Source organism: Rhinolophus sinicus, linkage group LG03 (genome assembly GCF_036562045.2).
Source record: "Rhinolophus sinicus isolate RSC01 linkage group LG03, ASM3656204v1, whole genome shotgun sequence".
Taxonomy (NCBI): Eukaryota; Metazoa; Chordata; class Mammalia; order Chiroptera; family Rhinolophidae; genus Rhinolophus; species Rhinolophus sinicus.
The window spans coordinates 2,454,565-2,479,830 of NC_133753.1; the positions used below are offsets into that span (position 1 = coordinate 2,454,565).

General features: G+C 39.5%; 1 protein-coding gene across 3 annotated transcripts in view; it reads right to left on the bottom strand.

Annotated features, from left to right (window-relative positions):
• TRAF3 (TNF receptor associated factor 3) overlaps positions 1-25,266 on the bottom strand; it is a 108,136-nt gene that overhangs the window by 37,928 nt on the left and 44,942 nt on the right. Inside the window, exon 2 of one of the 3 annotated variants that reach the window (XM_074326891.1) lies at positions 9,692-9,811. The exons of the other annotated variants lie outside the window; for them this stretch is intronic. The gene's annotated coding sequence lies outside the window, so the exon portion shown is untranslated. The remainder of the gene's footprint in view (positions 1-9,691; positions 9,812-25,266) is intronic. 3 annotated transcript variants of the gene reach the window in all.

A 25,266-nucleotide genomic window follows, 5' to 3' on the forward strand; every position in this document is an offset into this window, starting at 1 on the left:
GACATGTGTTCAAAGAGATAAAGGAAACTGTGTCCAAAGAACTAGAAGAAACCATCAAAATTATGTCTCATGAAATAGGGGAGTATCAATAAAGACAATTTCTAAAAAGGAATCAAACAGACATTCTGGAGTTAAAAAGCACAATAACTGAAATGAAATATTTACTAGAGGGGCTCAACAGCAGGACTGAGCAGGCAAAAGAAAGAATTAGAGAACTTGAAGATTGGTCAGTTGAGATTTGAAGATAAGTGAACTGAGTTTATCCAATCTAAGTAATGAAGGGAAAAATAAAAATGAAAATGAACAGAGGCTCACCATCAATCATACCAACATATATATTATGGGAGTCCAAGAAAGGAGAGGAGGGAGAGAAAGGGGTGAAAAGAATATCTGAAGAAATAATGGACAAAAACTTCCCATATTTGGTGAAAAATATTAATTTGCACATCCAGGAAGCTCAACAAATTCCATGGAGGGTAAAATTCAAGACACCCACACTAATCCAAATTATAATTGAATTGATGAAAGTCAAAGACAGAATTTTGAAAGCAGCAAGTGAGAAGCAACTCTTCACATACAAGAATTTCCTCAATAAGATTAATAGTTGATATCTCATCAGAAACCGTGGAGGACAGAAGACAATGGGATGACATGTTCAAAGGGCTGAGATTAAAAAATGAACTAAGTATCCTATATTCAGCAAAACTGTCCTTCAACAAAACTATCCTTCAACAAAATACTAGAAAACCGAATCAACAGCATATTAAGGGTATTACACATGACCAAGTAGGATTTATCCCAGAAAGGCAAGGATGGTTAAAAAAAAAATCAATGTAGTGTATCAAAGTAACACAACAAGAGGGAAAAAAACAACAACACATGATCACCTAAACTGATATAGAAAAAGCGTCTGACGAAATCAAACACCCTTCATCCTAAAAACCCCCAGAAAACATCGAATAAAAGGAACCGCCTCGACATGCTAAGGATACCCATGAAAAGCCCACACTTAATGGTGAAAGACAAGGCTTTCCCTCTGAGACCAGGCAGAAGGAAAGCATGCACTCTCACCACCGATACTCAACACTACACTGGAAGTTCTAGCCAGAGCAATCAGGCACACACACAAACAAGCCATCCAAATTAGAAAGGAAGAAGTAAAACTGTCTCTATTCACAGATGACATGATCCTATGTGTAGAACATCCCAAAGAATTCATAAGAAAAACAACTACAGCTAATACATGAAGTCATCAAAGTTGCAGGGTATAAGATCAACACAGAAACATCAGTTGGGCTTCTGTATCTCAGCAATAAACAATTTAAAAAGAAATTCCATTTACAATAGCATCTAAAAGCATAAAATACCTAGGAATAAATTTAACCAAGGAGCTGAAAGATTTGTTCACTGAAAACTACAAACCAGTTGCTGAAAGAAATCAAAGAAGACACTATTAAATGACAAGACATTTGTTTGTTCCACAACAAATCTATGTCGGATTGGAAGACTTAATGTTGTTATGAAAGCAATACTACTTATGATGGTTAATTTTGTGTGCCAACTTGACTGGGCCACAGGTGCCTAGTGATTTTGTCAAACATTATTCTAGGTGATTCTGTGAGGGTGTAGGATGAGATTAGCATTTAAATTGGTAGACAGCAAAGCAGACTGCCCTCCCCAGTGAGGGTAGACCTCATCCAATCAAAGGCCTGGATAGAACAGAAAGGCTGAGCCTCCCCCAAGCAAGGAGGATGCTTTCTGTCTGACTGCCTTCAAACTGACACATCACCTTTTCCTGCCTTTGGACTTGAACTGAAACATCAGCTCTTCCTGGATCTCAAGCCTGCTGGGCTCTGCACAGGAACTAAGCTATGGGCTCTCCTGAGTCTCCAGCTTGCCAACACAACCTGCAAATCTCCGGGCTTGCCTGCCTCCATAATTGTGTGAGAGCCAATTCCTTATAACAAATAGCTCTTTACACACACACACACACACACACACACACACACACACACAGTTCTGTTTCTCTGGAGAACTCTGACTAATACACCACCAAAGCAATCTACAGATTCAATACAATTCCTACCAAAATTCCAATGGCCTTTCTTTTACAGAAATGAAAAATCTGACCTTCAAATTCATAGGACTTACAAGGGACTCCAAGGAGCCAAAACAACATTGAAAAAGAAACACAAAGTGGGAAGACACACTTCTCAAACTTACTACTACAAAACTACAGTAATCAAAACAGTTTAGTACCAGCATAAGGACACACATATAGACCAATGGTATAGAACTGACAGTCCAGACATAAGCCCATACATCCATGGCTAAGTGGTTTTTGACGAGGATGGCAAGACCATTTAGTGGGGAAAAAATAGTCCCTGGCACAAGTGGGTAACCAAAGGCCGAAGAATGAACTTGGACCTTTACCTCACTCCATATACACAAACTAAAAATGGATCGAGCACTAAAATATAAGAGCTAACACCACAAAACTCAGAAACACGGGTAAATCTTCACGACCTTGAATTTGGCAAGGGATTCTTAGCTGTGACACCAAAAGCAGAATCAAGAAAAGAAAAAAAAAACAAAAAAACAGATCCATTGGACTTCACCAAATTTGAAAACTTTTATACATAAAAGAACATTATAAAGAATGTGAAAAGACCACAAAATGGGAGAAAATATCTGCAAATCACATATCTGATAAGGAACTAGTACATAGAATATATAAAGAACTCCTACAACTGAACAAGACAAACAACACAATTTAAAAATGGGCAAAGGATCTGAGTAAACGTTTCTCCAAAGAAGGTACAGAAATAGACAACAAACAAGCTCATGAAAAGATGTTCAACATCACCAGTCATCAGGGAAATGGAAATGGAAACCACGAGTTATCATTTCATACCCACCAGCATGGCTATAAAAAAACAAACCAAAAAAACCCCAAAAACAACGGTAAAATAACAAGTTTTGGTGAGGATGTGGAAAAATAGGAACTCTAATGCACTGTTAGTAGAAACATGAAATAGGGCAGCACTGTGGAAAACTGCCTGGCAGTTCCTTGAAAAGTTAAACACAGAGTTACCACATGACCCAGCAATTCTACGCCCACGTATACACCCAAGAGAACTGAAAACATGTTTATATAAACACTTGTACAGGAATGTTCATAGCCATTATTCATAGTAAACAAAAAGTATGAACAGCCCAAATGCCATCAAGGGATGACTGGATGAACAAAATGTGCTCTGTCCACACCACGGACCACTATTCAGCCATAGAAAGGAATGAAGTACTGACACGAATGTGCTACAACGTGAATGGACATTATGCTACATGATAAAAGTCAGGGGGAAAAGCCCACGTATTGTGTGACTCTATTAACATGGAATGTCCAGAACAGGCAAATCCACAGAGACAGAAAGCAGATTAGCTGTTGCCAAAGAGAGAATAACGGATGTGTCTTAGTGGGTATGGAGTTTCTTTTGGGGACGATGAAAATGTCCTGGAATCAGATAGTGGTGATAGCTGTCTAACATTGTGAATATACTAGAAACCGCTGATGTACATTTCAAATGGTTTAAGTGATGGAGTTTTTTAATAAAAAATGTAAAAAAAAAATTTTAATAAGAAAAATAAAAGGTCTGAGGAGCTTAGATCCCCTAATCTCACTTCATCACACATAGTCTGATAACCACTCCTCACCAACCCCAGCAGAAAATAATAGCAGTAACAACATTACAAAATGGTTAGAACACTGCAACCTGATACAATTCTGTCCATACTGAGATCCAAAGAATTTGATATCTTGATGTGTTTTAACAGAAAATTGACAGTGGAGAGAAATAAAGACATCGGAAAGCAACAAAAGACTAAGCTCCAGGAAATAATGTTTTAAATTAAATGCAGAGAAATAAGTAGCCATGGGGCGACTGCCAACATCAAACACGGACCACAGTGAGCCAGCCGTTTCTTACACCCAGGCTGGAACAACGGCATCTACTCTAAGCACAGTCACAAAAGCTAACGCCACGTTCAAAGGCCCCCAAACTTAAAAACTTCTATTAAAAAGGAGGTTCCTTGGTTCTTATTATAATTCTCTAAAACAAACATACAAAGTTAAATGCTAAGTTTTTCTAACATATCTGTGATGGTCATTCCCACTCTGTGACTCTGTGTGTGCAGGGGCCAGAAACCCCATGTGTGCTCCACACGTGGCCCGACTGCCGGAAGCGGCGGTCAATAAGCCAGGTCACCTCTTCGGAACCTTCCAAAATGGGGACTGTGGAAAACTTGACTAGATTTCTTGATTTAAATACAAATACATTTTCACTTGCTTATGCCTGGGTATAAAATTAGTTTACCTTAATCCTGAAGTTTAGATGTGACAATTACAGGTTAATGAAATTCTGTCGTACTGATAATAATTATTGTGTCGATGGAGGACAAGTTACACAAGCTCCGTCAAAGGCACGAAGGAGGTGGCAGCGGAAGCACTGTCGGGACTTGGGCCTGACGTTCGCAGCGGATTTGGGAAGCAGCTCGGAGGTTACAACACCCAGAGGCTGGGGCCACGTGCCTCTGGTTAGCACATGGGGCCACACAGGCGATGGGAACCTGGGCCGCGGCCAACGCCTCACCTCCCAGGCTGTTCTCACACCAGGTGTGGGAAGGACGTTCACGTCCATACACATCAGGAACAATGTCCTGCTGCGCAGTAACAGCAGACACCCTACAGGGCGGAGCACTAAGGAAACTACACAAAGGGCAAGTGTGGGTGCTCTCGGAGGCGCTGAGCAGGAGCCCACACCACAGACCCCGGGGGCTGCGGCCTGGGGCTGGTGTCCTGGGCCCACGCCAAGGCCGGGCCTGCCTGCCACAGCGCCTGGCATTCTTAGTTCAGAACTCTGATTCTGCAGTTTCCTTTGAGTAGACTTGTTACTCCATTATCACATTATTTACTGTTTGCTACATGTTTAGGCATGAACTTATTGTGTCTCGAGGCCACATTTTTACCCAAATGACAAAAACCCCTGTGTGAGAAACTCGCTTCCTAACATTTCGTTTGTCAGCCGCTCAGGAAGCCCCTCTCACAACTGAGGCGCGTCTGTGCTTAGAGACACTGCAAAGGGCGGCCCGCGCGCCTCTCACTTTCCTTTGCGCTGCCAGGGCTCTAATCACTTATTCTATGTTCCCGACTTCTGTGGTTTAAGTTGAGCTACATTTTACTTGGAGATTAGAAACTGGAAACAAAAGTACATCTGCTGACAAAGGGTGTTCCAAGAACTGGAAAGCCCGGGGAAAACCAAAAAAGGGAAGCATCAGATAAACAAAGAAAATGGCTCCTGCCAGAAAGAAAGTACGAAACGCCACAGGAATACAGAAAAACGAGCTCAACATCAAGCCCAGCCGGGAAATCAAAAATCTCATCCAAGTGATGGCAATAAAGGGAGGAGGAAGAAACCCGTCAGCAGGCAGGTGTCTGTTGGTAAGTTTCCTGGCGATCCATATTTATGCAGACATCGTGCTGACTCTCCATGACACCTGATGCCAAATGCTCCTCCAAGGGACAGGGCCTGTGGCTTACTGGCCACGACAGGAGACTAGATGCTTATCCAAATGAACAGGCAGATCATAATCACATATCAAAAGCCCCACTGAGGAGGGAGAAAAAGACAGACAGACAGACAGATGCAGGCCGACAGCTGGAAAAGAGCCTATTAAACCACAGCTTAAATCCTTTAGGAAAACAATAGCTACCTGAGGCCCAGCACTGCCAATACTGCTTGGTTCCTACGACTTAGGAGTTTGTAAAGCATTCACTCAACCCCAACTGGGGCAAAGATGCTGAGCCTCGCCTGGTCCAGGGCCATGTGGACAGGAGCGGGAAGCAACGCCGAGGGCCCAGAGAGCTCGGCCCACTGGACAACCAGGAGCAGGCAGCACCTTTCCAGGTGGGTGCTGCCCTGAGGCCCCTGGGCTGTGGGAGGGGCAGGCACGGCAGGTGTGTGATCACGTTCGAGCTCCTGGAGCACCAAGTGCACTTGAAAATGAGTGAAAAGCGTAATGCGTGGCCCTGTGAAGGAGTGGATTACAACGTTTAAATGACCCTGTAGAATGCAGCAGGCGATTTCAAAAACCACTGGCACTCACCTCTGCGCCTTCCCAGTCTCTTCCGTACACCCCCCATTTCCACCTGTGGTTTAAAGGCAGCAGCTGTTCATCTCTTCTTTTCTCCACACACCTGCTGGGTCCTCGCGTGCCCTCCCAAGGCCTCACACACCAGATCGGCACAAACACGCCTCTAGCTCGAGCACCCCACTGTCTGAGCGCCCACACAGCCTGATGTGGTTTGTCCTACTGCACAGGGGCCTCGTCCTCAGCACGGCCAACATGGAACTTGTCACCTTCAGTGCTTCCCACACCTAGCTGACCCACCCCCACCTACCCTCACCTACCCCCAAACAACCTGCTCCCAGCTCAGGGAGTGACACACCACCTAGCCAGCTGCCCACGCAGAACTGTCCCGATTCTGACTTCCTGTCACGAATTCAGACTTGTCAATTTCATCACTGCCATCTACTGGTCCCGACCACCTCCACCTGTTTGCTACAAGGTGCACATTCTGTTGCCTGAGAGCTGCTCTCAGGTGTATTTTACTCATCTGCAGTCTCTCCACCTAAAATCACGCATCGTGAGCTTCCAGGCCAAGTCTCTCATTTGACATGTAAGGAAATCCCGGCCTAGACAAGCAATGTGCCTGTGAGACGCCAGAATTACTGAGAGCCTGTAACTGGACAAAGAGCAAAATCGATGCTATTTATGTGAGGGAGACACACTGATTAAAGCCCAAATATTTTGTTTTTATTGGGGAATATTGGGGAACAGTGTGTTGTCTTTTTTCCAGGACCCATCAGCTCCATGTCAAGTCGTTGTCTTCAATCTAGCTGTGGAGGCGCAGCTCACTGGCCCATGTGGGAATCGAACCGGCCACCTTGTTGTTAAGAGCCTGCACTCTAACCAATTGAGGCATCAGACCGCACCCCCAAATTTTTTTAAAAATTAGTTTTTTTCTATAATATACCCAACCTGATAAAATGCTATGCATTCCCTGGTGTGAACCTCATGATGCGCTGTTACGTTAAAAAACACGATGGAGAAAAGCTGGTATCGTATGGTAGCATTTTCTAAGAAAGAGGATTGTGTTTACACACACACCCACACTAGAAAGATAAAGCGACAACTAAAAACAGTTACCTATGGAGGAGGGAAGAAACAGGGAATGAAAACTAGAGTTCTGAAAATTTTTATTTTGACTGGGAACCATGAAAATGTTTAATAAACTTGCAACAAAATTTAAAAAGAAGCTATTCTTTAAAATAAAATAAATGAATCTAAATGTGTAACAAGTTGGTGGCATACTGAGGAATTGAGTCAAGTGACTTTAAATCTTAATAATTTGGCAAAACATTCCTAGGGATGTACTCCAAGAACAAAAAGAACTACAGAAAACCTTCCACTATTTTCAGTAATCATATGGTTGGTAATACTCATATCAGTACTGTTATTCTAAAACTATCACATATATTTTATACGTTAAAACAAGTAAGTAATGATGCTAATATTAAGAACCAAGACTTTTGGCCCAGTGACTCAGGCAGTTGAAGTGCTGTGCTGCTAACGACGAAGGCCACAGGTTCAATTCCCACATGGGCCAGTGAGCTGCGCCCTCTCCAGCTAACATTGGGGACAACAGCTCTCCCTGGAGCTGGGCTGCCGTTAGCAGCCGGAGGTCAGTGTGGGCTGCTGTGGGCTGCCAGGAGCGGCCGGTGGCCAGCGTGAGCGTCTGACCAACGACTGGCGACCGAGTGCCTCAGCCAGGGGTGGGGGCGGGGCGAGCACAAGGCTCATAACACCAGCATGGGCCAGGGGGCTGTGTCCTACACAACTAGACTGAGAAACAACAGTTTGAACGGGGGCGGGGGGTAGAATCAAGATTTTTAGCATCACATAAAATTAAAAACTGTATGATCCTAAATTTGAAATAAAAACATCAGTATGAACTCTAGGATGTATTTGCACTTAAAAGGTGTATTTCCAGGCTGTCCACCAAGAAAGCCTGGGAACAATAACCAGCCCTGTGCGACAAGCTCCCCTAGTGCCCAGACTGTGGTCTCAAGATAATTTCTACAAAAGGGAATCCAAGCTGCTTAAGAGAACTAGCCAATGCCAGGTTTGGTGCAAACAAAGTACATGAATGGGAGACATCATGAATGTGAGACACACCAGAAAGCAAGGGAAGGAAGACGGGGGATCACTTCAAAGGACGAAGGGGGCCTCAGAGGCTCCACTGGCCAAAAGTGGCACAATTTTAGCATGTGCTATATCATAGTAATAACTGCAACGAATTAAAACATATCAAATATGTTTACATGCTTAAGTTGATAATGATCCTTAAAATAATCACCGGTCACTTACGGAATGGCTATGGAACAGAACGGATGACGAGAAAGAATGAGGCATTTGTGCTGCCTCTCCTATGTGCACTGTCCCTTAGGACAATCAAATAATTAATGCGGGGCAGTTTCTCTCTGCAGAAGTATCTCAGTTCATCCCAGCAGAGTAAAGGAACAGTTCATAACAGCATCACTTGGCAGCCTCGAATGATGGTGAGCCCAGGCACCGAGCACCACCGGCCCTGACGCCACGAGCACCAGTGTGCTTCCTGCTAGGGGCACACAGAGCGGAGCCGGAATGGGACCAGACCACTAGATCTACTACCATTTCACAGGGAACAGAACATGTCCAATGGAAAGGGCACAAGTCAAAACGGGCAAACCTCTGACTTCAGAACAATTGCCTGGACTTTCGAGAAAGAAAATGCAAGGGGAAAAGGGATAGGGAGGAGCGATCGACTGATTAAGAGACTTAAATGACATATCAGCTAACTGCAATTGTTTGGAGCCTCTTTCAAACAAACTGAAAAAATGAGACTATTGGGGAAAACTGAATGGTACCGTGATTATGAATGAAAATTTAAATAGCAGGGTTTTACTGATACTCATGAAGTTATCAAAAATAGTTATGCAGTAAATTTCACTCTGGATGTAAACATTTCAAACCCATTTTATATTCATTTTAATGTTCTAACATATTAAAGAGTTCTTAATTTCAAATATAAAATGCAATTCAATCACAAATTAGAGATTAAAACACAGTATTTTCTTTTCGAACTCCTAGAGAAAGACAGGTAAGGAGCAAACAGTTTAAGATGTGAATAGATGCCCTGCTCAGCCTGGGCAGGCCTCCACCCTCAGCCATGGGCATCCTTCTAGGGAAGGGTTGGCCTCAGAGTTTGCAGAGGGTCGGCCCAAGGAGGTGTATGCCATTACCCCTAGTTTTCAAACCCATGAATCATTACTGGGTCATTGTACAGAATAATAATGTCCATTATACTCAAAGTTTAATGCTGGTTTCAAAAAAAATAAAAATGAGATCAGACACACACCAAAATACAATGCCACGTATGCAAAAGATACTGAAATACATCTGTCAGAGATAAAACTGCTAAGGTCAACAATGAGTAAGTTCATGATGTTTTTGAATTTAATTATTTTATTTTTATGCAAAGTGAAATAACGGCAAAAGAAAGAAATCTATTACAAAATTTCTAGTGACATACCTATGTGTCACGCTGTAAGATACAACTAAGCTTGATCAAGGAGGAGACTTCAATAAAGAAAGCAGCGAGGAGGCAGTGTCAACCTTATCCTTCTTCAAATAATGTAGTGGAGTCCCTGACCTAGGAAGTAAGAATAATACTGGGTCAACTCGCATCTGGAAAATTTGGAAAGCTTTTGAAAATTGAATCTCAAAAATGTAAGTTTCTTTACTTTTTGCTATTGTAGGTTTATTGTATTTTTCAATTACAGTTGATATTCAATATTATTTTACATTAATTTCAGGTGTACAGTGTAGTTAGACATTTATAGAATTTATGCAGTGATCCCCCTGATTAGTCTTGATATTTAACTTTTTTTTTTCCAAAGAGGGCGCAGCTCACAGTGCCCCATGTGGGGATCGAACCAGCAACCTTGGTGTTATTAGCACCACGCTCTAACCAACTGAGCTAACCGGCCACCCCATCCTGATTAGTACCCAACTGGCACCACACAGTTATTACAATATTGACTATGTTCCCTATGCTGTACTTTACATCCCTGTGACTATTCTGTAACTGCCAATTTATACTTCTTAATCCCTTCACCTTTTTCACCCTGCCCCCCAAAACTCTTCCCACCTGGCAACCATCAGTATATTCTCTATATCTATAAGCCTGTTTGTGTTTTGTTTGTTCATTTATTTTGTTCTCTAGATTCCACATAAAAGAGAAATCATATGGCATTTGTCTTTCTCTGTGTGGCTTACTTCACTCAGCATAATACCCTCCAGATCCATCCATGTTGTCACACATGGTAAGATTACACTCTTTTTTATGGCTGAGTAATATTCCATTGTACATATGTACACTCTTCTTTATCCATTATCTATTGATGGGCACTTAGGCTGCCTCCACATCTGGGCCACTGTAAACAATGCTGCAATGAACATGGGGTTGCATATATCTTTTCGAATTAGTGTTTTAGATTTCTTCAGGTAAATACCCAGAAGTGGAATTGCTGGGTCATAAGGTAGTTCTATTTTTAATATTTTGAGGAACCTCCATACTGTTTTCCATAGTGGCTGCACCAATTTGCAATCCCACCAGCAGTTCATGAGGGTTCCCTTTTCTCCACATCCTCGCCAACACTTATCATTGGTTGATTTATTGATGATAGCCATTCTGATAGGTGTGAAGTGATATCTCATTGTGGCTTTAATGTGCATTTCTCTGATGATTAGTGACATTGAGCATCTTTTCATATGTATATTGGCCATGTGTATGTTCTCTTTGGAGAAACGTCTATTCCTTGTAGTATAGTTTAATGTCAGGTAGCATAATACCGCCAACTTTATTTTCTTTTTCAAGATTGCTGTGGCTATTTGGGTTTTTTGTGGTTCCATATAAATTTTAAGATTATTTGTTTTAGTTCTGTGAAAAATGCCATTGGTGTTTTGATAGGAATTACATTGAATCTATGTCAAATGCTTTTTCTGCTTTGAGTAGTTTGGACATTTTAACGATGTTAATTCTTTCTATCCGTGAGCACAGTATATACTTCCATTTATTTATAGCTTCTTCAATTTCTTTCTTCAATGTCTTATAATTTTCCAAGTACAGGGTTTTTTGTTGTTGTTGTTGTTTTTTTAATCTCCTTGGTTAAATTTATTCCTAGGTATTTTTTTTGATGCAATTGGAAATGGGACTGTTTTCTTAATTTCTCTTTCAGATAGTTTGTTATTGGTGTATAAACATGCAACTGATTTCTGAATATTAATTTTGTATCCTGCCAATTTACCGAATTCATTTATCAGTTTTAACAGTTTTTTGGTGGAATCTTTAGGGTTCTATCTGTATAGTATGATGTCACCCGAAAATAATGACAGTTTTACTTCTTCCTTTGCAATTTGCATGCCTTTAGTTTTCTTGTCTGATTGCTATGGCTAGGACTTCCAATACTATGTTGAAAAATATGCTGAAAGTGGGCATCCTTGTCTTGTTCTTGATCTTAAGGAGAACACTTATAGCTTTTCCCCATTGAGTATGATATTAGCTGTGGGTTTGTCATGTATGACCTTTATTATGTTGAGGTATGTTCCCTCTATTCCCACTTTGCTGATAGTTTTTATCATAAATGGATACTGTATTTTGTCAAATGCTTTTTCTGCATCTATTGATAGGATATGACTTTTATCCTTCATTTTGACTATGTAGTGAATCACATTAATTGATTTGTGGATATTGAACCCTTCCATTCCAGGAATAAACCCCACTTGACTGTGTATAATCTTTTTAATGTATTGCTGAATGTGGTTTGCTAGTATTTTGTTGAGGATTTCGGCACCTATGTTCATTTGGGATATTGGCCTATATATACATATTTTTTTTAATGTTTTGGGTTTTGGAATCAGGGGTAATAGTGGCCTTATAAAATGAGCTTCAGAACCTTCCCTCTTCTTCAATTTTTTGGAATAGTTTGAGAAGGATAAGTGTTAATTCTTCAAATGTTTGGTAAAATTCACCTGTGAAACCATCTGGTTTAGGACTTTTTGTTTTTTTGGGGGGAATTTTTTGACTACTGATTCGATTTCTTTTTTTTCTTTTTTTTAATTTACATGGGGTGACAATTGTTAGTAAAATTACATAGTTTTCAGATGTACAATTCTGTATTACATCATCTATAAATCCCATTGTGTGTTCACCACCCAGAGTCAGTTCTCCTTCCATCACCATATATTTGATCCCCCTTACCCTCATCTCCCACCCCCCACCAGCCTTATGCTCTGGTACCCACTAAACTATTGTCTGTGTCTATGAGTTTTTGTTTCTCATTTGTTTGTCTTGTTCTTTTGTTGTTTTTGGTTTATATACTACATATCAGTAAAATCATATGGTTCTCTGCTTTTTCTGTCTGACTTATTTTGCTTAGCATCAGACTCTCAAGACCCATCCATGTTGTCACAAATGTTCCTATATCATCTTTTCTTACCGCCGAATAGTATTCCATTGTGTATATATACCACAACTTCTTTATCCATTCATCTATCAAAGGACATTTTGGTTGTTTCCATGTCTTGGCCACCGTAAACAAAGCTGCAATGAACATTGGAGCACACGTGTCTTTATAGATAAGTGTTTTCAGATTTTTTGGGTAGATACCCAGGAGAGGGATTGCTGGGTCATATGGCAATTCTATTCGTAATTTTTTGAGGAACCTCCACACTGCCTTCTATAACAGCTGCACCAGTCTGCATTCCCACCAACAGTGTATGAGGGTTCCTTTTTTTCCACAGCCTCTCCAACACTTACTATTTGTCTTGATGATAGCCATTCTGACTGGGGTGAGGTGATATCTCATTGTGGTCTTTATTTGCATTTCTCTGATGATTAGTGATACTGAGCATTTTTTCATATGTCTATTTGCCATTTGTATGTCCTCTTTGGAGAAATGTCTCTTCAAGTCCTCTGCCCATTTTTCAATTGGGTTGTTTGTTTTTCAGTTGTTGAGTTTCATGAGTTCCTTGTATATTTTGGATATTAGCCCCTTATCGGAGGCACTGTTTGCAAAAATCTTCTCCCATTCAGTTGGTTGCCTCTTTATTTTGTCGATGGTTTCTTTTGCTGTGCAGAAGCTTTTAAGTTTCATATAGTCCCATTCGTTTATTTTAGCTTTTACTTCCATTGCTTTTGGAGTCAAATTCATAAAATGCTCTTTGAACCCAAGGTCCATAAGTTTAGTACCTATGTTTTCTTCTATGCAGTTTATTATTTCAGGTCTTATGCTTAAGTCTTTGATCCATTTTGAATTAACTTTGGTACATGGTGACAGATAACAGTCCAGTTTCATTCTTTTGCACGTGGCTATCCAATTCTCCCAGCACCATTTATTGAAGAGGTTGTCTTTCCTCCATTGAATGTTTTTAGCTTCTTTGTCAAAAACTATCTGTCCATATTTATGTGGTTTTATTTCTGGGTTCTCAATTCTATTCCATTGGTCTATGTGTCTGTTTTTCGGCCAATACCATGCTGTTTTGATTATTGTAGCCCTGTAGTACAAGCTAAAGTCAGGGAATGATACCTCCAGTATTGTTCTTTTTTCTTAAGATTGCTTTGGCTATTTGGGGTCTTTTGCGGTTCCAAACCAATCTGATGATTTTTTGTTCTATTTCTTTAAAAAATGCCATTGGGATTTTGATGGGGATTGCATTAAATCTGTATACTGCTTTGGGTAATATGGCCACTTTAACTATGTTGATTCTTCCAATCCATGAGCACGGAATGTCTTTCCATTTATTTGTGTCTTCTTCAATTTCTTTCAAAAATGTCTTATAGTTTTCAGCATATAGGTCTTTCACATCCTTGGTTAAGTTTATTCCTAGGTATTTTATTCTTTTTGCTGCAATTGCAAAAGGAATTGTTTTTTGTATTTCTTTTTCTGAGATTTCATTGTTAGTATATAGGAATGCAATGGACTTTTGTATGTTGATTTTGTAGCCAGCAACTTTACTGTATTCGTTGATTGTTTCTAATAGCTTTTTGGTGGAGTCTTTAAGGTTTTCTATATATAGCATCATGTCATCTGCAAAGAGTGATAATTTAACTTCTTCATTCCCAATTTGGATGCCTTTTATTTCTTTCTCCTGCCTCATTGCTCTGGCAAGGACTTTCAACACTATGTTGAAAAGCAGAGGTGATAGGGGACAGCCCTGTTGTATTCCCGAACGTAGAGCAAAGGGCTTCAGTTTTTCACCATTAATTATGAGATTAGCTGAGGGCTTGTCATATATGGCCTTTATTATGTTATTTTCCTTCTATACCTATTTTACTAAGTGTTTTAATCATAAATGGATGTTGTATCTTGTCAAATGCTTTTTCTGCATCAATTGATATAATCATATGATTTTTGTCCTTTATTTTGTTTATGTGATGTATCTATCACATTGATGGATTTGTGGATGTTGAACCATCCTTGTGCCCCGGGGATGAACCCCACATGGTCATGATGAATAATCTTTTTAATGCAATGTTGTATTCGATTTGCTAGAATTTTGTTTAGGATTTTTGCATCTGTATTCATCAGAGATACTGGTCTGTAGTTTTCTTTTTTGTGTTGTCCTTACCAGGTTTTGGTATCAGGGTAATGTTGGCCTCATAAAATGAGTTAGGGAGTACTGTCTCTTCTTCAATTTTTTGGAAGAGTTTGAGCAGGATTGGTATTAGATCCTCTTTGAAGGTTTGGTAGAATTCACTAGTGAAGCCATCTGGTCCCGGACTTTTGCTTTTGGGAAGGTTTTGGATGACTGATTCAATTTCATTACTGGTGATCGGTCTGTTTAGATTTTCCAGTTCTTCATGGTTCAGCCTTGGAAGGCTATATGTTTCTAAGAACTTGTCCATTTCTTCTAGGTTATTGAATTTGGTGGCATATAGTCCTTCATAGTATTCTTGGATGATCCTTTGTATTTCTGTGGTGTCCGTGATAACTTCCCCTTTTTCATTTCTGATTTTGTTAATTAGTGTCTTCTCTCTTTTTATCTTAGTGAGTCTAGCCAAGGGTTTGTCAATTTTGTTAATCTTTTCAAAGAACCAGCTCTTTGTCACATTAATTTTTTCTATTGTCTTTTTGTTCTCTATTTCATTTAGTTCTGCTCTGATTTTTGTTATTTCCTTTCTTCTGCTGACCTTGGGTTTCACTTGTTCTTCTTTTTCTAGTTCTTTAAGGTGTAACATGAGGTTATTTATTTGGGATTTTTCTTGTTTCTTGAGATAGGTCTGTGATGATATAAATTTCCCTCTTAAAACTGCTTTCGCTGCATCCCAAAAATTTTGGTAGGATGTATTTTCATTGTCATTTGTTTCTATGTATCTTTTGATCTCTCCTCTAATTTCTTCTTTGACCCAGTCGTTCTTTAAAAGTATGTTGTTTAATCTCCATGTATTTGTGATTTTTTCCTGCTTTCTTTTTGCAGTTGATATCCAATTTCAAAGCCTTGTGATCAGAGAATATGCTTGGTATGATTTCAATCTTCTTAAATTTGCTGAGGCTGATTTTATGTCCCAATATATGGTCTATCCTTGAGAATGTTCCATGTACACTAGAAAAGAATGTATAGTCTGATGTTTTAGGATGAAGTGCTCTATATATGTCAATTATGTCCATTTCATCTAATGTGTCATTTAGGGCTGCTATTTCGTTATTTATTTTCTGTTTGGATGATCTATCCATAGCTGTCAATGATGTATTTAAGTCCCCTAGTATAATTGTGTTTTGGTCAATTTCTCCCTTTAGTTCTGTTAGTAGCTGCTTGGTATATTTCGGTGCTCCCTGATTGGGGGCATAAATATTGATGACTGTTATGTCTTCTTGTTGTATAGTCCCCTTTACCACTATGAAATGTCCATCTTTGTCTCTTGTTATCTTTTTCACCTTGAAGTCTGTTTCATCTGGTATCATTATGGCTACACCTGATTTTCTCTGGGTACCATTTGCTTGGAGTGTCAATTTCCACCCTTTCACTTTGAGTCTATGCTTGTCCTTGTAGCTGAGATGTGTCTCTTGGAGACAGCATATGGTTGGGTTTAGTTTTTTGATCCAATCTGCTACTCTGTGCCTTTTTATTGGTGAGTTCAGTCCATTTACATTTAGGGTGATTATTGATATGTGAGGATTTCCTGTCATTCTATCTTTAGTTTTCTGGTAATGTTGTGTCTCCATTGTTTCTTTGCCTTTTTGTTGTTGTCTATTATTTCTGTGTGGTGGTATTCTATGATGTTTCCCTCTGTTTCTTCTTTTATTACAGTATATATTTCAATTCTGGATTTTTTTTGAGTGGTTACCCTTAAGTTTATGTAAAAGAAAGTTTGATATTTAGAGTATTCCATTTTCTTCAGCACGCTTACTTTCTCCAGTCCCATATTCTGGTTCAGGCCTTTACTCTCCCCCTTTTTATGTTTTGGTTGCCACAAATTGTCCCTGTTGATGGTGGTCGAATAGCCTCCTTTAGTATTTCTTGTAGTGCAGGCCGTGTATTAGAAAATTCCCTCAGCTTCTGTATGTCTGGAATGATTCGATTTCTTTAATAGTAATTGGTCTAATCAGATTTTCTGTTTCTTCTTGATCCAGTCTTAGGAGAGTGTATGTTTCTCAGAATTTATCCATTTCTTCCAGATTGCCCAACTTATTGGCATACAATTATTCATAGTATTTTCTTATAATTCTGTATTTCTGTGGTGTCAGCTGTCACTTTTCCTCTTTCACCTCTGATTTTATTTATTTGGGTCCTCTCTTTTTCCTTGATGAGTCTGGTTAAAGGTTTACCAGTTTTGTTTACCTTTTCAAAGAACCAGCTCTTGGTTTCATTGATTTTTGTATGTTTTTTTTAGACTCTATCTTATTTATTTCCGCTCTGATCTTTATTTCCTTCCTTCTACTCACTTTGGGCTTTGTTTACTGTTGTTTTTATTTTTCTAGTTCCTTTAGGTATAAGATTAGATTGTATAAGATTTTTCTTGTTTCTTGAAGTAGGACTGTATTGCTATGAATTTCCCTCTTAGGACTGCTTTCATTGTGTCCATAGATTTTGGGTCATTGTGTTGTCATTTTCATTTGTCTCAAGGTATCTTTTAATTTCTTTCCTGATCTCACTGTTAACCCATTCATTGTGTAGTAGGATGTTATGTGTTGTATCTGTCCTTTGATTTTTAAATGACAGCCTTCCTGGGTAGTTTTGGTTGCACATCCTTGCTTTTCATCACCTTGAATATTTCCTGCAAAGTTTCTGTTGAGAAACCAGCTCACAGTCTTATGGGATTTCCCTTGTAAGTAACTGCCTTTCTCTTGCTGCTTTTAAAATTCTTTTTGTCTTTAACCTCTGTCACTTTAATTACCATGTACCTTAGTGTGGGCCTCTTTGGGTTCATCTTGTTTGGGACTCTCTGTGCTTCCAGGGCTTGTAAATCTATTTCCTTAACCAGGTTAGGGAAATTTTCCATCATTATTTCTTCAAATAGGTTTTCAATTCCTTGTTCTCTCTTCTCCTTCTGGTACCCCTATATGTGAATATTGGTACGCTTGATGTTGTCCAGAGGCCACTTAAACTCTCCTTTTATGGCATTCTTTTTCCTTTTTGCTGTTCTGATTAGGTGTTTTCTGCTACCTTATCTTTTAAATTGCTGACGTGATCCTCTGCTTCATCTAATCTACTGTGATTACCTCTAGCATATTCTTCATTTCAGTTATTGTATTCATTCCTGACTGGTTCGTTTTCTATCTCCATTTTTATGTTTCCTATCTCTCTGTTGAAGTTCTGAGTTCCTTGAGCATCCTTATAGACATGTTTTGAACTCTGCATCTGGTAGATTGCTTGTCTCCATTTTGTTTTGTTCTTTTGCTGGACCTCTGTTCTGATCTTTCATTTGGGACACATTTCTTTGTCTCTTCATTTTGGCTGCCTCCCTGTGCTTCATTTCTATGTAAGAGGTAGATCTGCTATGCATCCCAGTCTTGGGAGAGTGGCCTTATGTATTAGGTGTCCTTTGGGGCCCTGCAGTGCAGTCTCCCTGGTCACCTGAGCTGGGTGTTCCAGGTGTCCCTTGTGAGGGCTGTTTGCCCTCCTGTTGTAGTTGAGCCTTTATTGTTGTTGGCACATTGGCGGGTGTGATTGACCCTCAGGCTGACTGGCTGTAAGGACTGGTCATAACTATAGCATACGAGCTGCTGTGTGGTGGCCGACTCCATGAAGCAGGATTCAGCCTAACAAACTCTGGTGCCTGCCGAGACCACCCTCTAGGGGGCCACTATGGGTATCAGGTGGTGCTCTGTTGTGGTCTGAAGCTGGCTACCAGGTGTGCTGGTTCTGGAGCCCCTTGGGAGGGTTTCTGGTGCAGGCCAAGGTCAGCTGCTGCCTGTGACCAGGCCAGGACTATCTGGTAAGAGTTACAAAGCAATCCAAGGTTAGTAGCTGCCCATGCTGGACCTGGAGGCATTTGGGAAAGGCCACGCTGTGAACGGAGGCTGGCTGCCTCCAGTACCTGGCCTCGGAAAGCTCTCTACAAAAGGCACAGGACAAACTGAGGCCGGTAACAACCTGCCTGGGGCCTGAGGATCTTTGAGGTGTTTCAAGAAAGACTGCAGCGCGGGTCAAGGCTGGCTGTCTGTTGCCGAAAGAGCCCCTGGCGGGTACCAGTTGGGTGGAGCTCGGTCTCAGGGAGTCACCGGGGTGGAGCAAGTGGAACTCACCAACCTGATGCAGATTTGACCTGGCCATGCAGGGGGAGGGTTCAACCCAGGGACAATGGCAGCTGTCCCTTCAGCCCTCGTCCTGAAGCCACAAAAGTCAGTTTCTCCATGTATGTCTCTGGTGCCTCCCAAGCTGCTGTCCCTCCACTGGAGCCCAGGGTAAGTGCCTGCCAGTGAGTGAGTCTGTGCATGGGCCCTTTATGAGGACACTTGGGTTTCCAGCAGCGTTCCATCTCACCCAGATTCACAGAATGACTGCTGGTTTTCACAGCCATATGTTGTGTGGGCTTCTCTTCCCAGCACTGGTACTCTGGGCTGGGAAGCCTAGTGTGGGGCTGGGACCCCATGGTCCTCAGGGGGTACCTGTGCAGCTGAGATAACCCTCCCAATTTTCAACAGCCACACGTGACTGTGGGACCAGCCTGTTTCTTGTTTCTGCCCCTCCTACCAGTCTCCACATGGCTTCTTCTGTATGTCCTTAGTTATTGGACTTTGTTCATCTAGACTCCAGGCAATTTTCAGTGATGGTTGTGCTATAGTTTATTTGCAATTTTGAGGTGGCTGTGGGAAAAGGCAAGCTCACACAGCATTTACCAACTCCACCATCTTGACCAGAACCTCAAAAAATGTAAATTTCGAAAAAAATGATCAAGTAAGAAGTTTAAGATAAAACATTTTTAACCACTCTATATAAACATGTGCTTTGAATTTTCCACATTTTTGAGTTGGACATAAATTACAAAGTCTGAATATATTCAGAGCATTTTTATTTTAAAATCACTTTTATCGTGAAGTATTACATACGAGGTCAGACAAGTTCGTAAACTCATCCTAAAAAGAAGTACTACATACCTCATTGCTGAATATCACTACGGTCACCTTCGAAGTACTCCCCTTGGGAAGCTAAGCACTGACACCAGCACCTAATCCACCCTTCAAACCAATTTTGGAACTCTTTTTCTGGAATGGCCATCAGAGCTGTCATTGTATTACCCCTTATTGCCATGAATGTCATCAAAATGTCTTCCTTTCAATATTTCCTTTATCTTCAGGTAAAAAAAAGGAGTTATCGGGGGCTAGATCAGGTGAGTAGGGAGGGTCTTCCAATACAGTTACAGTAGTACCTCGGTTTTCGAAAGTCTCCGTTGATGAACATTTCGGTTTATGAACACTGTAAATTTTATGGATCTATGGTATCATTAGATAGTAAAATTCATGCTAAATTTGTAGTTTTAGGTGTTGATTTTAAAGGTCTGGAATGGATTAATCCATTTTGCATTACTTTCTATGGGGAAATTGTGCCTCAGTTTTCGAACATTTCAGAACTCGAATGGTCTTCCAGAACGGATTACATTTGAAAACTGAGGTAGTACCACTGTATTTGTTTACTGGCTAAAAACTCCCTCACAGACAGTGCCGTGTGAGCTGATGCACTGTCATGATGTAAGAGCCATGAATTGTTGGCGAAAAGTTCAGGTTGTCTAACTTTTTCATGCAGCCGTTTCAGCACTTCCAAATAGTAAACTTGGTTAATTGTTTGTCTAGTTGGTGCAAATTCATAACGAATAATCCCTCTGATATCAAAAAAGGTTAGCCAACATCGTTGCAACAAATTCGTGAACTTAATCGTCAGACCTTGTATATACAGAAACACATAGGAAATATGTATGTACAGTTTCATAAGGTTATTACACAAACTCTAGTTCAACTGCCATCCAGACCAAGGTTACTGCTGTAACCCCCAAAAGGATGGATGCTGCGTTTCATCCCAAACCCTGTCCTCCCTCTGTAAGTAACTACTACCCTAACGCTTATGGTTATTTCCTTGCTTTTCTTAGATTTATCATGTAGGTATGCACCCTGATAGTTTTTTTTGCCAGCTTCTGAATTTTATATAAACAGAATCACACTGTATGTAGTCTTTTGTCCTGCTCCCCCCATAATTGTGCTGTACCTGTCATTTATTTTCATTGCTGAGTAATATTCTGTGTAAATATACCACAATTTCCTTATCTACTCCCACATCCCCTGGGTAGTTTCTGCTTTGGCGCAAGTATCAGCACTTGGTGCAAGTGTCAGCACTAGTAAGATCCTTCTGGTACAGCTATCTTAAGCGCTTAGGCACGTTTCTCTGGCGTACATACCTAGAACGTGACTGATAGGTTAATGAATAAGTGTGTACTCACCTTTGCTACTTGAAGCCAACTATTTCCCAAAGCAGCTGTAACAATGTACACTCCCGCAAGAAGGGATGGGGGGTTCCTGTTGTTCACCTTTTTCAACAAGACTTGTCAGGCCTTTTAATTATTTTAGATGAATGGCTGTGTAGTGGTAGCCTAAGAATTCTTTATTATGTAGAATTTTATTATTATTTTGAACAAAGAATTCATGTAATTCTACATCTGTCAATTGCTGCAATGGAGATTTAATTTTGCAACTAAGCCTTCGTTCACTTTTCCAATGGTTACTGCACTCCCAACTTCTCACCAGGCGTAACTCTCCACTCAGTCCAGCAGCTGCCATGGACACTGACTCCAACCCCCAGGCACAGGGGACCTGTGTCAGTCAGGCCTACCAATAGGAGCATTCTGCTCCATGGCCAGACTTAGCTCATCTCTGAGCACACCCAAGTCAAAATTAAGGAAGTCTTTTCTTCTTCCTCTGGTACTTAAAGAGACTGTTCTGTTCCTCTTTCCCAAAGAACTTGAACATGAGCTCATAGATCTGGCAACTAGGAGTGAAGAGCCTGTATGAGAATACTGCAAACATGGAGGAGGACGCTGGGGAAGAAACTGGCCTACCTGCAGCCAGCCCTACTTCATATTCTTCAATTAGGTGATCAATCAATCCTCTTTTTTACCTGTGACAGTGAAGGTCCAGTTATATCGGAAAGAGCCCTGATACAATCATATATTTAAAAACATGACATTTAATCTACTCAGGAAACTACAGGTCAATTAAGGTAATATACAAACACACACATGCCCTCAATATTTTTCATTTATATTTTGTAAATCAAAACAGTTTATCACCCAAACTTGGACTACAGTTCTTGTCAATGGCAAATTAACTCTGTTTCTTTAGCAAGAGAACTAAAAATTAGTAGCTGTAATTTATTTGTCCTTATTTGTTAAAAACACTTCACTAATTATACTACCCCTGTTGAGTTTTAGTAGGAAGGTTGTGATAATCTCAAAAATGAACTAGGTTCAATATATGGTGATGGAAAGAGAACTGACTCTGGGTGGTGAACACACAATGTGATATATAGATGATGTATTTCAGAATTGTACACTTGAAATCTATGTGACTTTACTAATAATTGTCACCCCAATAAACTTTAATTAAAAAGAAAGAAAAATTGTGCTCGCTTCGGCAGCACATATACTAAAAAGAAAGAAAAATGAACTAGGACATGTTCCCTGGCTTATTCTGAGGAATAATTTGGGTAAGAGTGAAATTATTTCTTCCTTGGAAGTCTGGTAAAATTTAACAGTGAAGCCATCTGTGCCTAAAAATTTTTAATTACTGATTCAATTTTTAAAATGATTATAGGGCTAATTAAGGTTTTCTATTTCTTCTGCAGTTACTTTAAATAAGATGTATGCTTCAAGAAATGTGTTTATTTCATCTAATTTTTCAAATTGACCAACATGATGCTATTTCTAGTAACATTTTAAGATATTTTTATAGTCTACTGAATCTTTACTGGTTTCTTTTCCTTTCATTTCACTAATTGTGCCTTCTCTTTTTTTTAATGTTATCAGTCTCACCAGAGGTCTTCAATTTTATTAGACTACACAAAGAACCAATTTTTTATTTTGTTGATCTTTTCTACTATAAATTTTCCATTTGATTAATTTGCTCTTATTTCTATTATTTTCTTCCTTTGGGTTTTTTTTCTATTATTTTTCTAATTTTTAATTAGAATGCTTAGCCTATTAATTTTGTACTTTTCTAAGGCTACAAATCTCCCTCCATGTACAGCTTTGGCTGCACACTACAAGTTTTGATATATAGTATTTCCATTATCACCCAGTTGAAAATTTTTTCTAACTTCCATTATATTATCTTCTTACACCCATACTTAAAAAATATTTCTTTATATATTTAAACTTTTAAGGATTTTATAGTTATCTTTTTGTTACTGATTTATAGCTCAATTCCACTGAGGTCAGAAATTATAATCTGTATTATTATAACATTGCTTTGAAATATATTGAGATTTGCCCTATAGCCCTGTATTGTTCAATTTTTACAAATGTCTATGTATGCATGAAAATAAAGTACATATATGTTGTAGTTTCTGGATAGAATGTTATTTATATGTAAATCAGGCCAAGGATATTGATTCTATTTAAAACACCTGTACTTACAGATTTGGGGGGAGGGGGGTTTGGTCTGGTTATTGTATCAATTAATTACTGAGAAAAATTTCCATCTGAACTGGAAATTTCCATCTAAACTGAAATGGAAAATTTCCATTTTCCTTCTACTTCAACTTCCTTTAAAATTTCTTGTAGTGTAGTTCTGCTGGAAATAAACTGTCAACTTCCATTGGCCTAGAAATTTTGAGTTGACTTTCATTTATATCACTCTGTTGTCTTCTGGCTGGCACAAGTTCTGACCAGAAGTCTGCTATCAGTTGTATCTTTGTTCCTCTGTCTTCTTTCCTTTTCACTGCTTTTTAAGATTGTTTTTCCTTTTTATTACTGGTTTTTCAACAATTGGATTATGTGGTACCTTGATATGGTTTTCTTTGATTACTCTATTTGAGGTTTCTGATCTTGTGATTTATAGTTTTCATCAAATCTGGACATTTCAGCCATTATTTCTTCAAATACTATTTCCATTCCCTCCTCTTCTTCTGGAACTCCACTTACACATATTTTAGAACAGGTGATTTTTGACTCAAAGATCACGAATACTGTTATTTTGTTCAGTTTTCTTTATTTTTTGTGCTGTATTTTAGATAGTTTCCATCGTTCTGTTTTAAAGTTCACTCGTCTTTCCTTCTGTGGTGCTAATTTGTTGTCTGGCTTCTCTCTCCCTGCCCTGTAATGTTGAAACTGTCTCAAGGCCAGGATTGGCAAACTACGGTCTGAGGGCCAAATCTAACCTGCTGCCTATTTTTATAAATAAAATTTTATTGGGACACATCTACACCCATTCATTTATATGGTAGGAAAGCAGCCACCGACAAAGGCAGAGTTGAATAGTTGTAACTCAGACCTATGGTCTGCAAAGGCTAAGATATTTACTAACTGGTCTTTGAGAGAAAAAATTTGTGGACCACTGTTCCATAGCATAAGCTGGAATGTCATAGGGCTCATTTCATTTGTTCCCTTTATTTCAGGGAACACAGTCCTAACCTTCCTGCTGATCAATGTTTGAAAACTGCTGCTTCATATATTTTGTCTGGTTTCCAAGTTGGTTACGACAGGAGTCAGGTTTGAGACTAGAGTGAGGTGAGTGAGGCACTTGCCTCAGGTACAAATTTTAAGAGAGTGACAAAAAAGTCATCAATACAGACAAAATCAAAATTAATGCAAGAAAATCCATGAGAAACAAAATATTAACATTTTGATTAAAGACAGTATCAGTAACAGTGCTGAGCTAAGCTATATTGGAGCTAAGGCAAAAGGAAAAATCATTAATACTGATCCTGTATTTAAAACTTGATTTTTTCCATCATGGATTTTTTCCCATAAAATTTGATTTTTTTAAGTATTGCATTAAGATGTCATTAACCTCAATTACTGAGTTTTCTGGTGCCCCTTTAAATTCTGCACCTGAAGCAAGTGCCTCAGTCACCTCACCCTAGTACTGGTGGAGAGCAAATCTGGTCCCTGTTATTTCATCAAGACGGAAATGGAAGATTCCAGGAACAAGTTTCTTGGTAAGCAGAATTGCACCAATGCATCGTAACTACTCGAGTTTATCAGAACTGGCAAATTAAATGTTTTCTCAGAGATATCTCAGAAACAGAAAAGGCTTCAATGTGACACGTTATGCTCTAATTACTTCTATTTGCAACTAAAGGTCTTATATTTATGAGTTCCTACACATACCCACTTTGTAGATAGGAAAATACTATATAAAAATGTCAGTATATGCCACAAAGATACTGTGACTCTAAAACAATACTGTCCAGTAATTCTGTAAATTCAGATGATATATTTACATTATAAGGTATTCCAAAACAGCCATGCTACCTGCTACCAAGTCAATTTACTGATTGTGTCTCCGAACATAATAGTTCAATTAAAAGCAACTCAACCAACAAACCTCCTTTCCTGATTCTGTAGGAGTACCAGCCTTCTGAAATTAGTCAGCTCATTTCCCAAGTATTTCCAGC